The 14,853-nt window shown below is 39.7% G+C and overlaps 1 protein-coding gene across 3 annotated transcripts in view; it reads left to right on the forward strand.

The window, feature by feature from the left end:
* The window catches only part of LOC116463091 (laforin), a 358,522-nt gene that overhangs the window by 332,777 nt on the left and 10,892 nt on the right, over positions 1-14,853 (forward strand). The window contains exon 5 of one of the 3 annotated variants that reach the window (XM_058434474.1): positions 2,792-3,543. The exons of the other annotated variants lie outside the window; for them this stretch is intronic. The gene's annotated coding sequence lies outside the window, so the exon portion shown is untranslated. Of the gene's footprint in view, positions 1-2,791; positions 3,544-14,853 lie in introns of those variants that run through there. 3 annotated transcript variants of the gene reach the window in all.

Consider the following 14,853-nt stretch of genomic DNA (forward strand, 5'->3'; position numbering starts at 1 on the left):
TTATCTTCAGTCACGCTGCAGGGAATCTAGGGATCTGTCACAAAATCTGTAAATTTAGAAAGGAGAACTTTATTTCTCAAGCGGGGGTATGGGAACTTCCAGCTGACACTGAAAAGCAGGCACTTCGAGGGAGGAAAAGATGAGACAGTAATTTATGCTGAATGGGTTGGCTGAGTATCCATATTTAACAGATTATAGGAGGAGCATGAATATTTATTTACAAAGGGGGGGCAGGCACATGTGTATAAGCCAGCATGTACATTACATATGTCTCATGTTCACTTTGGGGTGCAGATTTAACATTGAAGTGTATTACAATTAGGCCCTATACATTAAAACATGAAGTAGAGGACACAAAGGCACTCAGTGCACAGCCTCCGTAAACTGGCACCAATTATTCCATGGTCGGTGGTCTCTTACCAGGAAAGAATGTCTGTCAGCTGCTGTGTTGAAACTGCAAAAAGGGAGGGGCAGTGTCAGGCTGATGGTTGAAATCAGCGATGGAACATGTCTTTCAAAAAAAGCTAATTTCCGTTTAACCCTTAGGAAAGAAAGCTTAATGGTGGTTAGCAAGAAAGTGGTATAACAGATGTGTCCAACTTCCTGTCTCATCGTGGCTGGGCACTCAGTTTTTAAGGTTTCTCTGGGGCCCCCTTTGCTGAGAGAGGATTTGTTCGGTCCACTGGGGGACTTAAGATTTTACTTTGATTTCTGAAATTGCCTCATTTCCATCTCAGGCTGTTTCCAAACCCCCAACCAGCAAGTAGTAAGCCACACATCACCAGCTCCTCTGGGCAAAGACAGACAGTTTGACCAAGTTCAATTGGGCAACTTGACCAGGTTGAAGTAATCTGTTTCCTAGGAATTGCATATTGAGATGGAAAGAAGGTGAAAAGTTTGCTGCAGGTGTTGGACTAGTGAGAACATTTAAGTTTGAGGCTGGTCAGTCGTAATAAACCTTGTATATTGACAAGCAAGCAGAGAAACTGGCCTCAGGGAGAAAAAAATATGATGTAAAAATGCATATGTACATCTTTTACATCAAATATGATGTAAAAATATGAGCAAAGCCAAGAGAGCAATAGAGTAAAAGCCAGAGAGTAAGAGAGCAAAACACAAATAGAGAATGAGTCTGTGCAGAAGTATGAGTGGGTGTGAGAGAGAGAGAGAGAGGGAGAGAGAGAGAATGTGCATGCACATCATGGATAAATAATGATGGGAAGAGAATGAACCTTTTTTTTACCCAAGAAAAGAAATTGTCCTGCAGAACTATTACCAGACAAGTTTGGCAGAAAATAAACAGCGTAGGAATTGGAAACTTTATGCCATGAAGGATACCTTACATCACTTGGCTTGGCCAGGTGCCCAGATACTTGTTCAAACATTATTCCGGATGTTTCTGTGAAAGTGTTTTTTTTTTTTTAATTTAAATTTAAGATGAGATTAAAATTTAAATTGGTGAATTTTGAGTAAAGCAGATTAGTCTCCATTGTGTGGCTGGGCCTCATCCAGTCAGTTGAAGGTGTTAATAGAACAAAGACTGCCCTTCCCAAAGAAAGAAGGAATTCGGCCAGCAAACTGCAACTGCAGTTCTTCCCTCAGTGTCCAATCGGTTGTCCTGTCTACAGATTTTGCATTTACCAAGCTTCTACAATAGTGTGAACCAATTTCTTAAAATAAATCTATCTCTCCTTCTTGCTCTCTGTGTTTCTCTCTGTCTGTTTCTGTTTCACTCCTGTTGGTTCTGTCTATCAGGAAATCCCTGACTAAACACAAAATAAGAAAACACAAGAATTAACCATTTTTAATTCTTATATTTTGTTCCATCATGAGAATATTTGCATGTTTGATATTTTCTAATATTCCTATAAGTTCTCTCAATGCCCAGTTGATAAAGAAAAATTGTAAATTGGATGTCATCATTGACAATAATGGCTTCTTGGTGGGGAGGATCCAGGTTGTGACTACACCTCAAGGATGGAGGAATTACTCTCCATGTACTCTGAAAAAATGGAGGTAGGAGACCTTCACTGCTTATCAAGCCAGGAAACTTCACAGAATAAGGTTGAGAAATCATTTGTTCCCTTATTCACCGAGTATTTATGGAACACCAATTATGTGCTAGGCATTGTTTCTAGGCACTTGCAGTATGAAAATAAATAAAACATTTCTCCCAGACTGTCCCATTGGAGCTTACATTCATGAGGCAAAAGAGAGTTAACATTAATATGGAAAGTGTGTGTATGTTAAAAGGTGATGAATGGGCCAGGCGAGGTGGCTCACGCTTGTAATCTCAGCACTTTGGGAGGCCGAAGTGGGCAGATCACTTGAGGTCAGGAATTCGAGATCAGCCTGGCCAACATGGTGAAACCCCGTCTCTACTAAAAATATAAAAAAATTAGCCAAGCATGGTGGTGGGTGCCTGTAATCCCAACTACTCAGGAGGCTGAGGCAGGAGAATTGCTTGAACCCAGGAGACGGAGGTTGCAGTGAGCTGATGTGGTGCCACTGCACTCGTGACAGAGTAAGACTCCATGTCAAAAAAAAAAAGGTGATGAATGCTTTGAAAAAAAAGTCAAAGGGAGGAGAAGAGGGGGTTGCATTTTTAAATGTACATGTGAAGGTAGGCCTAATTGAGAAACTAATATTTTGTAAGAAATTAGTGTGGTGATTCCTCAAGGATCTAGAACTAAAAATACCATTTGACCCAGCAATCTCATTACTGAGTATATACCCAAAGGATTTTAAATCATTCTGCTATAAAGACACATGCACCATATGTTTATTGCAGCACTGTTTACAATAGCAAAGACTTGGAACCAACTCAAAAGCCCATCAATGACAGACTGGATAAAGAAAATGTGGCACATCTACACCATGGAATACTATGAAACCATAAAAAAGGATGAATTCATGTCCTTTGCAGAGACATGGACGAAGCTGGAAACCATCATTCTCAGCAAACTAACGCAGGAACAGAAAACCAAACACTGCATGTTCTCACTCGTAAGTGGGAGTTGAACAATGAGAACATATGGGCACAGGGAGGGAACAAGTTTGCAGTGAGCCGAGATTGCGCCACTGCACTCCAGCCTGGGGGACAGAGCGAGACTCCGTCTCAAAAAAAAAAAAAAAAAAAAAATGATTATAAAACTCTCACATATGCACATCTATTTCCCAATGGTTTTTGCTCTGAAAGGAGTCCGAACATGCTCTCCTCTCCAAAGAAAATGAATCCTCTTGGCAGAGGGTCTCTAAATTTAAGCTCTAGTCATATATTTATGCTAAGTTGGATCAAAAAAATCTAATAAGAAAATTGTATTTCTTGGAGTTTCCACCCTCTCTTGGGTTCAAACTTGAGCAACTCATTCCAAAATATGTAACCACCAGGGCAGACACAAAGTAAGATATCACTGATTTACTTTGTAACTATCTTTTGTAATGTGTAACAGCTATTTAATTATGTTTAATATCATCACACTATATTTTATATATTATAAAACAATTTTAAGAAAAAATTATACTGGCGAACTATTTTACAGGAATTGGAGTTTTTTTCTGACCAAATATCTGTACGGTATTTTCATCCAATTTGACAAAAGAGTTCTTATCTAGAAGAAAATATTTTATGGCTGAAAAAAAGATATAATGTACATAGATAAAATTTCACCAGATGATATGAAAACCAGTAAATAATTTGCTAGCATATATAGAAACTATTTTTCAAATGAAGAAAAATGTCTTTTAATATTTTTGGCATCCAACTACATGTACTCATCATTGCCATGCTCTTCATCCATGGATGGGTGTTATTTCTTTAGGCACAATTCCAATGAACATGAAGTAGTAGAACAGAAAGTAGTGAGGGAAGCTTGATAAATGTAGATATTTGTAGATGGATTTACTATTTATGGAAAAATTTCTCTTTGAATAATGGATTTGAGATCTCTTAATTTTCTTATTGGGTTATAATTTACATGCAATAAAATACACAACGCAAGTGTTCACTTCAGTGAGTTTTGGTAATTGTATGTACCCGTGTCACCAGCAAACCAAAACAGGATGCAGAACAATATGATCGTTTCAGGAATTTACCTCATCCACTTTTCAGTCAATTCCGCCTCAACAGAGCCATCCACTTTCTGGCCTCCATATCCATAGATAGGTTTTGCCTTTTCTTACACATTGTGTAAATGGAGGGATGCAGTATGTATTCTTTTGTGCCTGCCTTTCTTTTTGAAAATGTTTTTGAAAATCATCCATGTTGCTGTGTGTATCATCAGGTCATTCCTTTTTAATGTTAAGTTGTATTGTTACATACAAATACCACAATTTGCTTATCCTATCTTCTCTTGAAAGACATTTACGTTGCTTTTGGCTATTGCAAATACATCTGCTGTGAACATTTACATGCGAGTCTTTACGTGGACCCATGTTTTGCTTCTCTTGGGTAAGCACCTGGGAATGGAAATGTTGCATCATGGAGTGGTTGTATGTTGGAATTTTAAAGACACTGCCACACAATTCTCCAAATAAGTTGCATTATTTTACATGACTACCAGCAATGTGTGAGAGTCTCGGTTGTTTAATATCCTTGTCAACATTTGGTGTAGTCAATTTTTTATTTTAGTTTTTGTAAAGGATTGGTTTAGGGGGTGGGTCCTACCTTACAATTATAGGATCTCTGGTAAATGTTGAAAAAAAGTGTAAATGTGGACATTTCTGTCTTGTTTATAATCTTAGGGGAAAAGATTTAATGTTTTACTCCCAAGTGTGGTGTTAGCTGTAGCTTTTTGTTAGATGTCCTTTATCAGATTAGGGAAGCTTCTTTCACTTCCTTTTATCTGAGAATTTTTTTACGTGAAATGGGAATTAAAATGGATGTTGGCTTTTGCCCAAAGCATGCTTTTGCATCTATGATCATGTGGGGTTTTCTTTCCTTCTTTATTCTAATAAGCATTTACTGATTTCCTAATGTGAAACAATCCTTGCAATCCTGGAAAAACCACACTTGGTCATGGTATTCTAGCCTACTCAAGTATTGCTATACTTAAACAGCTGGTGTTTGTTAAGTCCATGTTTATGAATTGTCTTCTCTTGTTATTTCTTAGGTTTTGGTATCATAGTCTTGGTATATTGGCCTCATAAATTAAGTTGAAAAACATTGCCTCCTCCTGTTTCTGAAATTTATGTAGTATTGGTATTATTCCTATCTTAAATCTTTGATTGAATTCAGAGCAATCTGGGCCTATTTGAATTTTCCCTTTCTCATTGTATCTGTCTTGATAATTTGTATTTTTCAAGGAATTTGCCTGATCCATCTGATTTGTTGAATTTATTTTCATAAGTTATATAACATCCCCTTGTGTCCTTTTAATATATATAAGATCTATAGCAATAATACTCTTTCATTAGTAATTCACGTTTTTTCTCTTTTTGTGAATAATTTTATTGGTATTATTCAAAATATCCTTAAATGTTTCAAAGAACCAATTTTAACTTTGTTGCTATTTTGTATTTTGTCTTTTTTTCTACTTTACTTGTTCTTCTAATTATTTTATTTTTCTTGGTTCCTAATTTAACATTGTGGTAGGAGTACATACTCTGTGTGATTTTAATTTTAATCTTTTACATTTATTGAGACTTTTCATAGTTCATTGTATGGTCTACTTTGATGAATGTTTCATGTGCCCTTGAAAAAATATTCTCTAGTTGTTAGGAGCAGTGTTCTGTTAATGCAGATTAGGTTATGTTGGTTGATTGCAGTGTTCACAGCTTCTAACATGTCCCTGATTCTTTGTGTTTTACTAATTAATTATTGAACCAAGGACTTCAAAGTAATCTTACATAGGAGATAAGAATTTCAATATACTATAAATATGCTAAGTAATATAGAGAAAGTGATGGTCAAAATGAATGAAAATATGAAAAATTTCAACAAAGAATTGGAACTATTAAAAGAACTAAATGAACATTCTAGAATGAAAAAAATACTGTCTAAAACAAGTTCACTGAATGGGCATAAGAGCAGACTGATCACAGCAGAAGTCAGTTTTAGTAAACTCAAAATGTAAGTAGGAAATATTTAAATAGAATCCTTTTTTGCCTCCCATCCTTTCTCTCTCTCTCTCCATCTCTTCTATTTTTCTTTTTTCCTATTAGAACAAATCTTTAATACATCTGGAACCTGCCCATAGCCAGGTACTGATGCAGAGGGATGTGACATCATGGGCTGCAGGACAGGGTAAAGGTTCTAGGAGGCGCCTGGCAGCCCATGGGGGTGGACAGCACAGTGGGACCCACAGCAACCACTGGAAGTGGGACAGATGGTCATGCTGTGGGAGTGGACTGGTTTCCACCTGATACCCGTGGTCTCTGAGGTTCCTGAGAACTTCCTGTGTTACCCCATCAATTTTTAGAAAATCTTCACTTTATCCTCATTCCATTCGTTGCCTTCAGGGTCGACAGCGTGGAAATGCACCTTGTCTCCTTGATAGCCTCCTGCTGTATCTCATTGGCTCTGATCCCAGTGTTTCTGACCACATTCATCTTGGAGAAGGAGCCATCAGCTTCCATCTTGCTCCTCTGCTGGCTCCAAGTTCACACACAGCTGGTCTATGTCTTTCCCCAGGATGACCGAGTTTCACCTGTTCAGAACGTCAGGGCAGGACCTCAGCCTCCCCACCACTGGCCACTCTCTCCCCAGTGCTCACAGCCATCAGAAGGGTGGGACCAGGCCACAGACAAAAGCCTGACCAGACGCCAGCCCTCCCGGGGCTGACTGCCACCTCCAGTTCTTGCTCACAATCTGAAGAGTGGAGGAGTCAGGAGAGCCCTTGAGGCCTCCAACAGGACTCAGCTCAGGCCATGGTCATCTTCCTTCTGGAAGAAGCTGGTAAGCCGCCAGGGTGTGACACCACTGCATGGCCCAACTGTGAGGGCAGAGGTGCCGCCATCTGCCCTCTGTGAGGAAGTGGTTGCCTGAATACAATTTTAAAACAAATTTAAAAACAACCAACTATCCAGAAAAATGGATTTGCCACCATTATGCACCTGGTTGGCATTATTCAGATGTAAAGCACTCACACAGATAAAAAGGAAAATACTAGGATGTTAGTCTCCATTGCTAATAGGCAAAGGGAATAGGAAAGCCGTGAAAGACTAAATAGGAATAGCTTAAAAACATGACAATAGACTTATTTCACTAGTAATCAAAGAACTGGAAATTAAAATTATTTATTTTATTAGTTATTAATCTCATTTGCATACTTAAAACAAACCCTATTCAGTGTTGTCCAGGAAGAGTGAAATAGGTACTCATCTCTATTAGTACAATCTCTTTAGAAAACAACATATAAATAAGCATGAGAGTAGGAAAGAAAAAAAACAATCATGCAGGTGGTTAGGGTTGGTCCTGGGTGAAACTCCTTCAAATCAAGAACAGCCTGAAAATCAAGCTGCAGGCCCCAGGTAAGAAAAAGCCTGTCTCCTTGAATGGAGACACTTACTCTATGAACCCAGATGAACAAATTCCACCCCTTTGTTGCACACATTTCTCTCTCCTTGGCACCGCTTTGTCCATTTCATGTGCTTCCTCCCAATTCTTCCTCACTTTTCACATATTTTACATATACCTATCTTTCTGCGATTGGTGCTGGCCGAATCTTTAGTTGCATAATGTGTAACATCACTTCAGCCCCTGATTGGTTGCAGGCCAAGACTTCACCTCTACCTCCAATTGGTTCTTTTCAGTACTGTGCCCCTACTGAGTGGTGCTTTCTCCAAGATGGACCACAGACCAGTCAACGCACTCCTCCCACTTCAAAGTCCACAAAAACCCTGAACTTAGCCCTGCAGCCAACAACCCTCTTTTGGGTCTCCTCTCTTTGCTGAGAACTTTTCTGTCGCTCAATAATCTGACTCTGCCTTACTCACTTTCTGGTGTCCATGTCCCTTATTCTTCCTGGTCATGAGACAAGAACCCAGAGTTCACTGGTGATGGGGGTAAAAGAGTTGTAACACTCCCCACCAACTCACTGAAGAATAGGAGTGAAAAAGCTGCAACATAAACACCAGGATACTTAAAAATATAATACCTTTTGTTTCACACATTTAGGACTCTTTTATCAGGAAATAGTTGGAAAGATATCCAAAGATATGTACACAAAGGAGTTAATTTTAAAAAACATAATTGTTACATAATTTAACCTAAAAATATCCTAAATACTTAACATGAGGGAAACTAAGTTGGCATAGTCATATAATGGAATATTTGACCTCCATTAAAATTATATTTATAAAAGTATAATACAACAAAATGCCTATAAGTAAAATGTAAATGATGTAACATTTTAATTTATGATATGCCCTCCACTATGTTAAAAATTTCTTTAAGTACTAGAGAATGTGTGCCAAAAGTTAAATATTTTTCTGGTAATATCATCATGAATAATATTTTTTGTTTATAGTGTTTTAGTGCTTCAAACTGTCTTTTACAATGATAAAAGGAAATTACACATGTATAATATATATATTATGTTTGTGTGTACATAGTATATATGTATTTAAACATCCGAATGATGTTTAAGGTCCAAATTTGAACTTAATTGCATTAATTTTGCTTTAGTAAAATATTCAACACTGCACTAGAGAATTGATAATAAAGCAAAATATGAGAAAAAAAGCCTAAAATGAGGGGGAGCCAAGATGGCCGAATAGGAACAGCTCCGGTCTCCAGCTCCCAGCCCGAGCGACACAGAAGACTGGTGATTTCTGCATTTCTGCTTGAGGTACCGGTTTCATCTCACTAGGGAGTGCCAAACAGTGGGTGCAGGACAGTCGGTGAAGCGCACTGTGCGCGAGCCGAAGCAGGGCGAGGCACTGCCTCACTCGGGAAGCGCAAGGGGTCGGGGAGTTCCCTTTCCTAGTCAAAGAAAGGGATAACAGACGGCACCTGGAAAATCAGGTCAGTCCCACCCTCATACTGCGCTTTCCCAACAGGCCTGGAAAACGGCACACTAGGAGATTGTATCCCGCACCTGGCTCGGAGGGTCCTATGCCCACGGAGTCTCGCTGATTGCTAGCACGGCAGTCTGAGATCAAGCTGCAAGGCAGCAGCGAGGCTGGGGGAGGGGCGCCCGCCATTACCCAGGCTTGCTTAGGTAAACAAAGCAGCCGGGAAGCTCGAACTGGGTGGAGCCCACCACAGCTCAAGGAGGCCTGTCTGCCTCTGTAGGCTCCACCTCTGGGGGCAGGGCACAGACAAACAAAAAGTCAGCAGGAATCTCCAGAGACTTAAACGTCCCTGTCTGACTGACAGCTTTGAAGAGAGTAGTGGTTCTCCCAGCACGCAGCTGGAGATCTGAGAACGGACAGACTGCCTCCTAAAGTGGGTCCCTCACCCCTGAACAGCCTAACTGGGAGGCACCCCCCCAGAAGGGAAAGACTGACACCTCACTGGGCCAGGTACTCCTCTGAGACAAAACTTCCAGAGGAACTATCAGACAGCTGAATTGGTGGTCTCACGAAAATCCGCTGTTCTGCAGCCACCGCTGCTGACACCCAGCCAAACAGGGTCTGGAGTGGACCTCTAGTAAACTCCAACAGACCTGCAGCTGAGGGTCCTGTCTGGTAGAAGGAAAACTAACAAACAGAAAGGACATCCACACCAAAAACCCATCTGTACATCACCATCATCAAAGCCCAAAAGTAGATAAAACCGCAAAGATGGGGAAAAAAACAGAGCAGAAAAACTGGAAACTCTAAAAAGCAGAGCACCTCTCCTCCTCCAAAGGAACGCAGTTCCTCACCAGCAATGGAACAAAGCTGGATGGAGGATGACTTTGACGAGTTGAGAGAAGAAGGCTTCAGACGATCAAACTACTCTGAGCTACGGGAGGAAATTCAAAACAATAGCAAAGAAGTTAAAAACTTTGAAAAATATTAGAAGAATGGATAACTAGAATAACCAATGGAGAGAAGGGCTTAAAGGAGATGGAGGAGCTGAAAGCCAAGTTTCGAGAACTACGTGAAGATTGCAGAAGCCTCAGTAGCAGATGCGATCAACTGGAAGAAAGGGTATCGCAGATGGAAGATGAAATGAATGAAATGAAGCAAGAAGGGAAGTCTAGAGAAAAAAGAATAAAAAGAAATGAACAAAGCCTCCAAGAAATTTGGGACTACGTGAAACGACCAAACCTACGTCTGATTGGTGTACCTGAAAATGACGGGGAGAATGGAACCAAGTTGGAAAACACTCTGCAAGATATTATCCAGGAGAACTTCCCCAATCTAGCAAGGCAGGCCAACATTCAGATTCAGGAAATACAGAGAACGCCACAAAGATACTCCTCGAGAAGAGCAACTCCAAGACACATAATTGTCAGATTCACCAAAGTTGAAATGAAGGAAAAAATGTTAAGGGCAGCCAGAGAGAAAGGTCGGGTTACCCACAAAGGGAAGCCCATCAGGCTAACAGCTGATCTCTCGGCAGAAACTCTACAAGCCAGAAGAGAGTGGGGGCCGATATTCAACATTCTTAAAGAAAAGAATTTTCAACCCAGAATTTCCTATCCAGCCAAACTAAGCTTCATAAGTGAAGGAGAAATAAAATACTTTACAGACAAGCAAACGCTGAGTGATTTTGTCACCACCAGGCCTGCCCTAAAAGAGCTCCTGAAGGAAGCACTAAACATGGAAAGGAACAACCGGTACCAGCCACTGCAAAAACATGCCAAATTGTAAAGTCCATCGAGGCTAGGAAGAAAGTGCATCAACTAATGAGCAAAATAACCAACTAACATCATAATGACAGGATCAGATTCACACATAACAATATTAACGTTAAATGTAAATGGGCTAAATGCTCCAATTAAAAGACACAGACTGGCAAACTGGATAAGGAGTCAGGACCCATCAGTGTGCTGTATTCAGGAAACGCATCTCACGTGCAGAGACACACATAGACTCAAAATAAAGGGATGGAGGAAGATCTATCAAGCAAATGGAAAACAAAAAAAGGCAGGGGTTGCAATCCCAGTCTCTGACAAAATAGACTTTAAACCAACAAAGATCAAAAGAGACAAAGAAGGCCATTACATAATGGTAAAGGGATCAATTCAACAAGAAGAGCTAACTATCCTAAATATATATGCACCCAACACAGGAGCACCCAGATTCATAAAGCAAGTCCTGAGTGACCTACAAAGGGACTTAAACTCCCACACAATAATAATGGGAGATTTTAACACCCCACTGTCAACATTAGACAGATCATCTAGACAGAAAGTTAACAAGGATATCCAGGAATTGAACTCAGCTCTAAACAAAGTGGACCTAATAGACATCTACAGAACTCTCCACCCCAAATCAACAGAATATACATTTTTTTCAGCACCACACCACACCTATTCCAAAATTGACCACATAGTTGGAAGTAAAGCTCTCCTCAGCAAATGTAAAAGAACAGAAATTATAACAAACTGTCTCTCAGACCACAGTGCAATCAAACTAGAACTCAGTATTAAGAAACTCACTCAAAACTGCTCAACTACATGGAAACTGAACAACCTGCTCCTGAATGACTATTGGGTACATAATGAAATGAAGGCAGAAATAAAGATGTTCTTTGAAACCAACGAGAACAAAGACACAACCTACCAGAATCTCTGGGACACATTCAAAGCAGTGTGTAGAGGGAAATTTATAGCACTAAATGCCCACAAGAGAAAACAGGAAAGATCCAAAATTGACACCCTAACATCACAATTAAAAGAACTAGAAAAGCAAGAGCAAACACATTCAAAAGCTAGCAGAAGGCTAGAAATAACTAAAATCAGAGCAGAACTGAAGGAAATAGAGACACAAAAAACCCTTCAAAAAATTAATGAATCCAGGAGCTGGTTTTTTGAGAAGATCAACAAAATTGATAGACCGCTAGCAAGACTAATAAAGAAGAAAAGAGAGAAGAATCAAATAGATGCAATAAAAAATGAAAAAAGGGATATCACCACCGATCCCACAGAAATACAATCTACCATCAGAGAATACTACAAACACCTCTATGCAAATAAACTAGAAAATCTAGAAGAAATGGATAAATTCCTCGACAAATACACCCTCCCAAGACTAAATCAGGAAGAAGTCGAATCTCTGAATAGACCAATAACAGGTTCTGAAATTGTGGCAATAATCAATAGCTTACCAACCAAAAAGAGTCCAGGACCGGATGGATTCACAGCTGAATTCTACCAGAGGTACAAGGAGGAACTGGTACCATTCCTTCTGAAACTATTCCAATCGATAGAAAAAGAGGGAATCCTCCCTAACACATTTTATGAAGCCAGCATCATCCTGATACCAAAGCCAGGCACAGATACAACCAAAAAAGAGAATTTTAGACCAATATACTTGATGAACATTGATGCAAAAATCCTCAATAAAATACTGGCAAACCGAATCCAGCAGCACATCAAAAAGCTTATACACCATGATCAAGTGGGCTTCATCCCTGGGATGCAAGGCTGGTTCAACATACGCAAATCAATAAATGTAATCCAGCATATAAACAGAACCAAAGACAAAAACCACATGATTATCTCAATAGATGCAGAAAAGGCTTTTGACAAAATTCAACAACCCTTCATGCTAAAAACTCTCAATAAATTAGGTATTGATGGGACGTATCTCAAAATAATAAGAGCTATATACGACAAACCCACAGCCAATATCATACTGAATGGGCAAAAACTGGAAGCATTCCCTCTGAAAACTGGCACAAGACAGGGATGCCCTCTCTCACCACTCCTATTCAACATAGTGCTGGAAGTTCTGGCCAGAGCAATCAGGCAGGAGAAGGAAATAAAGGGTATTCAATTAGGAAAAGAGGAAGTCAAACTGTCCCTGTTTGCAGATGACATGATTGTATATCTAGAAAATCCCATTGTCTCAGCCCAAAATCTCCTTAAGCTGATTAGCAACTTCAGCAAAGTCTCAGGATACAAAATCAATGTACAAAAATCACAAGCATTCTTGTACACCAATCACAGACAAACAGAGAGCCAAATCATGAGTGAACTCCCACTCACAATTGCTTCAAAGAGAATAAAATACCTAGGAATCCAACTTACAAGGGATGTGAAGGACCTCTTCAAGGAGAACTACAAACCACTGCTCAATGAAATCAAAGAGGATACAAACAAATGGAAGAACATTCCATGCTCATGGGTTGGAAGAATCAATATCGTGAAAATGGCCATACTGCCCAAAGTAATTTATAGATTCAATGCCATCCCCATCAAGCTACCAATGACTTTCTTCACAGAATTGGAAAAAACTACTTTAAAGTTCATATGGAACCAAAAAAGAGCCCGCATTGCCAAGTCAATCCTAAGCCAAAAGAACAAAGCTGGAGGCATCACGCTACCTGACTTCAAACTATACTACAAGGCTACAGTAACCAAAACAGCATGGTACTGGTACCACAACAGAGACATAGATCAATGGAACAGAACAGAGCCCTCAGAAATGATGCCGCATATCTACAACTATCTGATCTTTGACAAACCTGACAAAAACAAGAAATGGGGAAAGGATTCCCTATTTAATAAATGGTGCTGGGAAAACTGGCTAGCCATATGTAGAAAGCTGAAACTGGATCCCTTCCTTACACCTTATACAAAAATTAATTCAAGATGGATTAAAGACTTAAATGTTAGACCTAAAACCATTAAAATCCTACAAGAAAACCTAGGCAATACCATTCAGGACATAGGCGTGGGCAAGGACTTCATGTCTAAAACACCAAAAGCAATGGCAACAAAAGCCAAAATCGACAAATGGGATCTCATTAAACTAAAGAGCTTCTGCACAGCAAAAGAAACTATCATCAGAGTGAACAGGCAACCTACAGAATGGGAGAAAATTTTTGCAACCTACTCATCTGACAAAGGGCTAATATCCAGAATCTACAATGAACTCAAACAAATTTACAAGAAAAAAACAAACAACCCCATCAAAAAGTGGGCAAAGGACATGAACAGACACTTCTCAAAAGAAGACATTTATGCAGCCAGAAAACACATGAAGAAATGCTCATCATCACTGGCCATCAGAGAAATGCAAATCAAAACCACAGTGAGATACTATCTCACACCAGTTAGAATGGCCATCATTAAAAAATCAGGAAACAACAGGTGCTGGAGAGGATGTGGAGAAATAGGAACACTTTTACACTGTTGGTGGGACTGTAAACTAGTTCAACCATTGTGGAAGTCAGTGTGGCGATTCCTCAGGGATCTAGAACTAGAAATACCATTTGACCCAGCCATCCCATTACTGGGTATATACCCAAAGGAGTATAAATCATGCTGCTATAAAGACACATGCACACGTATGTTTATTGCGGCACTATTCACAATAGCAAAGACTTGGAACCAACCCAAATGTCCAACAACAATAGACTGGATTAAGAAAATGTGGCACATATACACCATGGAATACTATGCAGCCATAAAAAATGATGAGTTCGTGTCCTTTGTAGGGACATGGATGAAACTGGAAAACATCATTCTCAGTAAACTATCGCAAGGACAAAAAACCAAACACCGCATGTTCTCACTCATAGGTGGGAATTGGACAATGAGAACTCATGGACACAGGAAGGGGAACATCACATTCCGGGTACTGTTGTGGGGTGGGGGGTGGGGGGGGCAGGGACAGCATTAGGAGATATACCTTATGCTAAATGACGAGCTAATGGGTGCAGGAAATCAACATGGCACATGGATACATATGTAACAAACCTGCCCTTTGTGCACATGTACCCTAAAACCTAAAGTATAATAAAAAAAAAAA

The sequence above is a fragment of the Hylobates moloch genome, unplaced genomic scaffold (genome assembly GCF_009828535.3).
Source record: "Hylobates moloch isolate HMO894 unplaced genomic scaffold, HMol_V3 SCAFFOLD_27, whole genome shotgun sequence".
Classification (NCBI taxonomy): Eukaryota; Metazoa; Chordata; class Mammalia; order Primates; family Hylobatidae; genus Hylobates; species Hylobates moloch.